At 37.8% G+C, this 9,359-nt stretch overlaps 1 long non-coding RNA gene across 1 annotated transcript; it reads left to right on the forward strand.

Moving 5' to 3' along the window:
* The first annotated feature begins 504 nt into the window (after window positions 1-504).
* On the forward strand, window positions 505-8,231 carry LOC308562901. The gene is made up of 4 exons (XR_013999692.1): window positions 505-612; window positions 1,526-1,613; window positions 6,076-6,187; window positions 7,588-8,231. It is a non-coding gene; the product is annotated as an uncharacterized lncRNA (long non-coding RNA).
* The last annotated feature ends 1,128 nt before the right edge of the window (window positions 8,232-9,359 follow it).

Below are 9,359 nucleotides of genomic sequence, written 5' to 3' on the forward strand. Positions count from 1 at the left end.
AGCAGTTATCTTTGCATCCAGTCTGCTCGACCTTTTGTTATATTGAGAAGCCTATTACTTAGGAGTGGAACTGTTGAAAGAGAGAAGGAATACTTTCAACTGTGGGAGTAGGAAACCTTACAAAATGTTCTTACTGATTAAGCTTTTTTTTTTTTTAATTTAATCCCACATAGCTAGACATATGAAGGTAGGGCCATTCCCAGGGTTGGTTAATTTCCATGGCTTGATGACATTGTCAAGGAACCAGGTTCCTTCCCTATTTTTGCTCTGCCATCTTTTCGCGTCTTGGCTTGTTCTCCAGTCTCCCTTCCCTTATGGTCCTAAAACAGCTGTCTCAGTTCAGATTACAGATGATATCCAGAAGCAGAAAAAGGGAGCACCCTTATCTTCTACCCTCTTTTAAGACTACAGAAAGCCTCTTAGCCCAGCAGATTTCCCCTCATATCTCATTATGTTACATTGCTTCAACTGTCTATGCCTATCACCAATGGCAGGTGTGGCGGTTTGGCATGTGGGTGAGACCTCCAGGATGGACTTATGCCAATCGAGATTCATATCTCACAGCTGAGGAGAGGCCAGCATCTCCTGAAGGACACTGACAACCTGGGGAAGGTGAACAAAACAAGGGTGTTAGGAAAATTGGTTTCTAGTGCTTGACCTGACTAATGCCATCTTAAGAAGCAAGTTGCTCTCAGTAATCATCAGTTCACCCTGGGAGGAGTGGGCCCACAGCACCTGAAAAGAATGTTCTTACATAGAACAGTAGGCTAATTAAGTTGTTCACTGCTTTAGAGTATACAGTGCTTTACAAGCACCAGCCACTTGGCTACAAGCCACCTGCTTAACAAGCACGTGTTACTTAGCTATAAACTACCTACTTAATGAGCACGTGACACTTGGCTACGAGTCACCTGTGCTCTAGGAGGCTCTGTATATATGAAGCTGCATCCGCTTTTGGGTGTGAAGATTTCATTCTCTTGCTGCGGCTCGAGTCTCTGCTTCTGTCTGTAAGTTCCCCTAATAAACTTTGTTTAATTTTGGAGCTGTCAGTTTCTTTCTTCAGTCTGTCAGACCCTTAGAGGTTGATTTTAGTACACTTCAGGAAATTTTCCCAACATAGGGTTATGTTAAAAAAGCAGAAATGTGAAAGACAGAAAAAAAGGATAGATGAATGTTTACTGTGTAATAGTAGCGTTTACCTAAACAGATAATTTCATTTTTTTACCTAGATAGGTAAGAAAGAGACATCCTAGGAAAAAATTCAAATTTCTATCATTCTTTATAAGATGGTACATACTATATTTAAAATACACATCAATTACTTAGTTGCAAGAGCTGTAGACTGAAGATTTAGAGCCAATTTCTAGGACTTGGTTTAAATTCCCAGTGGGATAGCAACTGATTACCTTTTTAAAGCCTTGGCCCACAATTTCTTCTTACATGGTGTTTTAATCCGTTTGGGCCACTAAAACAAAATTACCATAGACTCGGTGGCTTATAAACAATGGAAATTTATTTCTTACAGTTCTGGAGTCTGGGAAGTCTGTGATTAAGGCACCAGCAGATTCAGTGTCTGGTGAGGGCCCACTTCCTGGTTCATAAACTGGTGATTGGTGAGTACAGCTATTCATCCAGTCAAGTTCAACTGCTTGAATTACTGTTACCATTCAACAGTGCTCTACTTCATGGTCTTTATCAAGTGAGATAAGCATACTGAAAGTATCTTAACTAACTATAAGCCACTATTCAATAATAAAGGTTAGAGAAGATGGCTCCTGATGCTTAAGGAAAATGTCATTCCCTCGTTCAGCAAATATTATTGAACATTAGCACTTGTGAAACACTGGTAAGAAAAGTGAGGGATTCAAATGAGACAAAAGATAAGTTTCCTCACTTTACTTACCACCTATAACTCCTAGAGTATAAATTCCACAAGAACAGAGGTTTTGCTTTTCTAGTGTTCTCTCTCCAGTATGGTCCAGCATATGTATGCATATACAAGAGAGTACTGGTGCTGTTCAAGTAATTTAAAAGGTGGCTCTAATGCCTTGCATCCTACATAAGCAAACCAAACCTAAGCCAGAGTCGATACCAGTAAATGCCTCAGGTTAAGAAATTGAAACTTAAGAACAACTAATCACAAATAGTCAATTAAGCTTCCTCAAATAAGGCAACCACTTAAGCTATAGCCAAGCAAAGAATTTCCTTGCTCTGCTTTATAAAGCCTTTCTTTAGTCCCTTAGCTCCTGCTGGTGGAGTGCCTGTAGCATTTTCAGTTTGGTGCTGCCTGATTCCCATAGATGTTTGCTCAAACTCGTGAAAATTTTCCCATACCTCACTTTACCTTTAAGCAGTGCTAAAACTAGTGACATTAAGTATTTGAAGGATTCAGAGAAGTGCAGTGTTGGGAAAGGAAAGTTTTGAATAATACGCTTAGTGTATTTATTTTAACCTGGGATTTATTTTAATTAGTATAGTAAGATGACACAGAGACAACTGCCTTTGAAGTTCCCCAGAGGGTAGGAGGACTGTATGCCACACAGGGTCACATGGGGTCGCTCAAGTAGAAGCAGGGAGAGAACTGGGACTAAAACTTTATTATTGCAGTGCCAGGAAGTAGGTAGGTGGGGACATCCCCTGTTGAGCATTAGGCAAAACACACTGTTGAGGCTTGTGATTGGAGGGTTTGTGGATAAGATTTCCAAGTGCCTAGTGATGGAGATATTTGTAAAAACAAAACAATCTCCCCCCCCCCCCAAAAAAAAAAACCCACCTTGGGCTGTTAGCATGGCCCAGTGACTTCAAGATGCAAATCATCAATTACAGATAATCAAGAATAGTTATTATACTACTATATTCCAGTACTGTTACCATGATATCATCAATTTAGCTTTGTATTTTTAAGAGACAGATGATAGATGTAGTAAGAGAATGAGACAATATTTATTTGTAGTATCCGAGACAGTAAACAAAGGCCTTCTTTACTAAGAGGTGGTTTCTCTTTGCTTCAATATCAAAGCTCTTGAGGTTGCTCATGAAGTGCACTCTTGCACCTATCAGGCCTAGAACAGAGTTAAAGCTACAGGTAGGCTCTTGCTATTCTTTCACTGTTTACTACAATGACATATCCCATCCTAGAACTTAACCCTGTCAGCCACTTCAGAAAGATCTTCCATTAGGATTCTATTCTGCCTGAGGGCAGATTCAAGGAAGTTTCATTCTAAGATTAGAGAAAAGGCAATGCCTTTCTCTATGTGTGGAGTATGAACAATGAAAAGAACAGCTCAGCTAAAGAAGCCGAGGGAAACATTTTCTAATGGTTTTGTGGGTAGGAAACATGAGTCTGGAGAGAAAGCTTTTTTAAAAAAAGCTGTAGGACTTGAGTGCTGCAAGACACCTCATTTCATTATACCTATTATTTGTGGTAAATTGGACATATTTAAAAATCCAGTTTGGTTACCTTGAGTTTGTATTTGCCTACATTCTTTAGTTGTAGCAATCTAGAAGATTTAGGTTTCAATTGAATTTTTACACAGCAGTGAATTTATTGAACACTCAGATTTCTGTTTGGCAGCATGGTGGTAAATGACTAATTTATATACTACCCAATATTATCTCCAGGCCTTCTGAATGTCAAATATACTTTTACTTTAAATATTCTTTCAGGAGGTACAACCTAATTTGCTTACCTTTTCTGGATTTGTCTTGCTTTTAAAAATTCATTATTTTATATTACATTCTTATGACTGGGATTATTCTGCAGGCAATAGCATGTCCCTTATAAATGGCTACTTTTCCCCCCCTCGATTTCTTTCCTCCCCCGCCCCCACTGACCCCCTCCAGCCTGACTTATATTAAAAAGATTCAATTGAGTACCTTTTGGTGGAACTTCCTTTATTTATATAATCTACCAGTTTGAAATTTGTGATCATGTATACAGAGACTACAGGTTGAATTTCATTACCAGGAGTGGAAATGAGTACCCAAAGGGAACATTTGGGGCCAGCACTTTGGGGACACATGGGACAAGTGGGTATGGGCAAAATAATGTATTGGTTACAAATTCAGGTTCTGGAGCAAGACTGGGTTCAAATCCCTGACTTTTCAATTATTAGCTCTGTGACCTTGTGCATACTTCTGAAGTTTTCCACGCCTCAGTCTCCTTTTCTGAAAAATGAGGATAGTTGTAGTACCCACCTCATAAAGTTGTTATGAGTATCAAGTGAATTAACCCATTTAGAACAGTGCTCAATGAATGTGTATTGCTGGTATTTGGGGGAGGAAAGATTGAGTTGAGAGTGTGGAGGCTGGAAGAAGGAACATTTCCACAGATCTGGATTTTCCTGATGGTGAGAATTATTTAGGGTCTTTGTTAAAAACACACATTTCTAGGTCTTCAGAACTCCTAGGAAGAATTCTAGGAATTTATATTTTTGACAAATCCCCAAAATGATTCTTATCAAATTAATTTGGGGAAACTGTGATGTGGTAAATAGTGTGTAGACTTCTGAGTCTGACAGATGTGGATTCTGATCCATTCTTTAAACGATTATGTCCAGATGTCCACATGGCAGGAACTGTTTCAAGTGCTGGGCATCCAGCAGAGTCTAAAATCAACATAAATCTCTCATTTTTGTGCTTATAGACCGTATAGTGTACTGGGACTTTTCCTCTAAGACACCAACTGGAGCATCCCTGAGTGACTTTAATGAACTGTTTAAACACAAAAACCTCTTTTTCCTTGTCATAAAAACATGAGTTCATTAAAGAAGAAATAAATCAGAAACTATAAGCCATAGTCCTCATGTTGAAGAGGGAAGTCTGTTGCCCAGAGGCCTGATGTTCACATTAAGTGAAATAATTCAGAATAGAAAAAAACAGTTGTGGTTTGGTGGTGGTGGTAAGGTCCAAGTGTTTTACCTATAAATGAGAAATTGAGCCACCTGACCGCAGAAAAGCAACTATCACCAGATTTAGTCTCTCTGGGTGTTGGAGTTTCTGTATTTATGTCTGATTGGTAGTTTTGACAAGTCTCATAAAAATTTCCCTTTTAAAGGGAAGTTATGGCAGCTGAATTTTAGTTTCCTTTTCCCCCAGGAAGGTAGGATTAAACACAGGAATATTTTTATGTTGTTGATGGCTTCACTTTGTTGACATGTAAGAGGGCATATTTACCTTTGAAGAGGGTTTGTTGCTCTGTTGTCAGGGGATACCAAAAAGTATTTGACAGTGGTTTGAATTAGAGGTCAATTAAACATAACCAGTGTCCTATCTACTTCTAGGGTCAAAGCAGGAGTGGTAACTCTATTTTATTTCGTTTTTAGTAAATGAATTAAAGAACACGAGGGCTGAGATTAATGTAGGAATGCCATTTAATTTTGAAAAAAATACATGTTAAATATAAAATTTTGTTTTCTTTGGATCTCTTGAGTGTTCAGTTTCTAACCTTTGATTTATAGGTTCTGGATTTATTTCATACTGGGTGTGGTGGTTTACTGTTCTCTCTAGTTTTTGTGTTTATGCCTTAAGTGCAGTATAAACAAACATTGAAAACAGAACTATATTTTGGACATTGCTGTTGGGGGAATGAGGTGGCATTTTAGCTGATGCTCGCCTCTTTAAGAGCCAAAGTTACCACATTTTTGCACATTTTAAGTGTGCTGCACATTACCATCCCCTTCGAAAGAGAGTATATTGAAAAAAATTTAAGTTACAATTTTCTTTTATACTAAACTATAATTTTTGGAAATTATCAAAGTATGGAGATAAAGATACATAGTCACTTCTTTGCGCTCGTCCTGATGCCGTCCAGGTTCCTCTTACTATCCCACTGAAGGTGAACTGTTGAAGACAGTGACCTAGCTGCCAAGTCCGATGCCCTCTTCTCAATCTTAGTCTTTTGTGAACTCCAGCATTTGTCACTGTTCACAGCCTATCCGTTTTTAAAAAATTTAGTTTCTAGGGCACTATATATTTCCTCTACCACTCCATTTACACTTTGCTCAGCTAGCTCCTCTGCTGTCTACTCCCTTACATAGGTTTTTGCTGAGCTCATCTTCATATGCTTTCTCTCAGGGAGGGATTTCACTCTGCTACAGAAATGATGCCCGGATCCCTATTTCCATACCTGACTTGTCTGCTAGAGGAAAACTGTTTCTCTACTCATACCACTTTTGACATCAAATATGTGAGTTTTTCAGAGCAAGCACTTGTCTAGTTCTCTGCAGACACCAACAGGCTGTCCTACAATTTAATTCAATTCTGACAGGAACTACCCAGAGTGAGCACAGACTCCACAGGTTAAGGCCTCAGTCTGTGCCAGGAACCGGCAATGAAGAACAAGTATACAGTTCTTATTTTATCACAACTTTATATCTACCAAACCCCAATCTTAATTTCCAACTTGTGCAAACATCTAACCTAGATAGTCCACCACGTTTGAACATTTACATGGCCAAAGCCAATTTGACCACCTGCCTCCATTTTTAATCTTTTTATTAAGAAAGAATTGTTATTATGGAATTGTTATAATAGAATAATTGTTTTACTTTATTCACTGGCCTTTTTACCTCACACCATCATGACTAAGCAGAAATTTTAGGGTCAGTGTAAGGGACCATGAATTAGTCATTTTAAAACTCTGATCCTTTGGAATCATCATCTGAAATAGCTCAAATTTGTCGTCGCCTGTTTCAATCCAGGCCTTTTTCTCTTTCATGTAATAGCTTCTTAATTGATCTCCTTGCATCCTCTGCTTCTTTGCCCTATGCTGCTAGAGTCTTCATATGAACCTGATTATGTCACCACCTATTTAGAAATCTCTGCTGCTTTGCTGCATCCTTGGAATATAAGGTGCCCACCCTTTCCATGTCATTCATCATCTTGTTCCTCTTGACCCATGGCCATTTCCCCCTCGTGTGCTTGGGCACCAAAACTGAGATATCATTTCTCTCATCATATTCTGTTCAGCTTCCTTGTCTTTGCTCTATTGTCCTTTTTAAAAAAATTAGATTTATTGGGGTGACAATGGTTAATATGAACATAGAGGTTTCAGGTGTGGGTTTCTATGTTACAAGCTCTGTATATTGCTCTGTGTGCCCACCACCCAAAGTATATCTTCTCCCGTCTTCATATATTAAGACCCCCTTCACCCCCACCCCCTTCCCTCTGACTATTGTCCTTAATGACCTTATCACTTTTGGTTGAAATCCTCAGCATCCTTCAAGGCTGTTATCTTTCCGGCGAAAGCTTCCTCAGCCCCGAGGAAGGGCTCTGTTGTGATTTCTACTTCTTGACTTATATTAATATTCCTTGGACCTAGCAAAACATTTTGATTATGCTAAACATTTCTTAAAATTAAAAGTACTTCTTTTTAGAAATTATTCTTAAAACAGTTATCAAAATTTAGTTCTTTATCTGGTAAATTTCTTCAGTTTCTTAGCAAACCAAACCAACATTATCACCTTCACTGTCTAGACTGGTTGCAGACAACGGGGGTATGGAAAGATCTAACAGTTGGCCCTACACACAGGAACTCGGTGAATTATGTAGTAACCTGGGGTGATACTGTGATTCTACTTCTTCCAGTGCTGTGCTGCCAGAGACAACAGTGAGGCTGTGTACCAGAGGATGCTATGCTACAGAAGTCTCCAAGTTTTATTTGAAATTCAGGTTCATAATCTGACTCATATTTGATACATTTCTAAGCTTAGTGGCCACTCCCTTATATGATTTTAAGCAAGTCTCACGTCAATTATTTGTTAAGCATGTATAGTCAGTTTAGTTTTGTGTTTAAATAGCAACTGATTTCTCAGTCTCCTAGGAAACTGCATTGAAATTAGGGATACAAATAATAACCCTTTAAATAGAGAGCATGTCAGAGCCTCATACATTTTTAAAATCAAAGATACCATTAATTAACAGTTTGTATAGCTAAGGATGACAATAAAGCAGAATAAAATAAAATTAAGAAAACACACAAGTGAATGCATTCTGCTAATGACTGAATCTAACCAAAGAAAATAAACTCAAGCTCAAAGTAATTGTTCATTTTTTAACTCTAACTTGCCCAACATTTTACCATAGTTTTATTAGTCTATGAAAGGATTACATGCTAGTAACATGCTACAGGTATAACAAAATATGTGAAGATGTTGAATGTCACTCTAAACAGAAGTGTGTATGCCATGGGATAAACTCTTTTTTTTTAACTGAAGCATTTATTCGTATGAAGAGGGGGAAATGGGACCAGAGAGAGACTTTCCTTGGGGAAATGGGACCAGAGAGAGACTTTCCTTGGGTGATGGGCACCTGATGGAGTGTGCAGATGATGTTTTTATTGAAATGTACACTTGAAACCTGTATGGTTTTGTGAACCAATGTCACCTCAGTAAATTCAATTAAAAAATAAATTAATTGACTTTAAAATCACTAGCTTTTGTAGTTTGTATTTTTTTTAGCATCTGTGTTAATATAGTTATATATAAAGGCTTAGTATTATAAACAATAAAAATATATCACATATTATTCATGTTTACTGAACTGAAATGTTATCAAATGCACATATGAGAGACGCTCCAGATTACTCAAATGTTTTTCAATTTCTTATTTTCTCAAGTTTCTGTTCCTTTACCTCTCTCCTCTCTGGCTTGGCAGGAACTTTGGTAGTTTGTGGTTTTATACCTGTGAATTAACAAGCAGGTGGTAATTAGCAACAGTGGTGACACTGCTTTGGAAATACAGTGATGAGAAGCAATAGAGTAAAGAGATTTTGGTTTACCTGTATTCCACAGTCCCGCGGTCCTTTGGCAGCTCTGAATCCTCGTGTGGAAAAACCTGTCCCAGGATTCTTGAGACGTTTCCCTGGAGCATGTTGCCACCTGTTGGCCACATAAAGCAGGGCAACTGCAGTAGGATCCCGTTGGAGCCTGCCGTGCAATTCCTCATTCCAGCTAAAACCTAACAGTTTCTGAACACAAAATTTGGGTTTTCAACACCTAAAGGATTCATTAAGTATTTGAATTATGAAGAAAAATTACATAACTGACTAAACAACCAGATTGTCTGGAATATTTTCCAGAGTTACATGAAGAAAAAGACACTATATAAAAAGATGCTATAAAAAGATGCTATTACTTCAGTTGTGTAAATAGAAAAAGTTAACTAGAAGAGTTTTATGGTGAACCTCTCAAGGTTCAATTTCTCATACTTATTCAGTCTTGTAAGTTTCTCATTGCTTTTAAAAAGTGATAGTATAAATGAAAATTAAATATCTTTGGCCTAAATAAAAAATTTGGGTATTTTAAATGTCATTAATTTATAAAATATGTGCTTATAACACCTAAATACATATATATATA

This window comes from Miniopterus schreibersii (assembly GCF_964146895.1).
Source record: "Miniopterus schreibersii genome assembly, chromosome: 10".
NCBI lineage: Eukaryota > Metazoa > Chordata > Mammalia > Chiroptera > Miniopteridae > Miniopterus > Miniopterus schreibersii.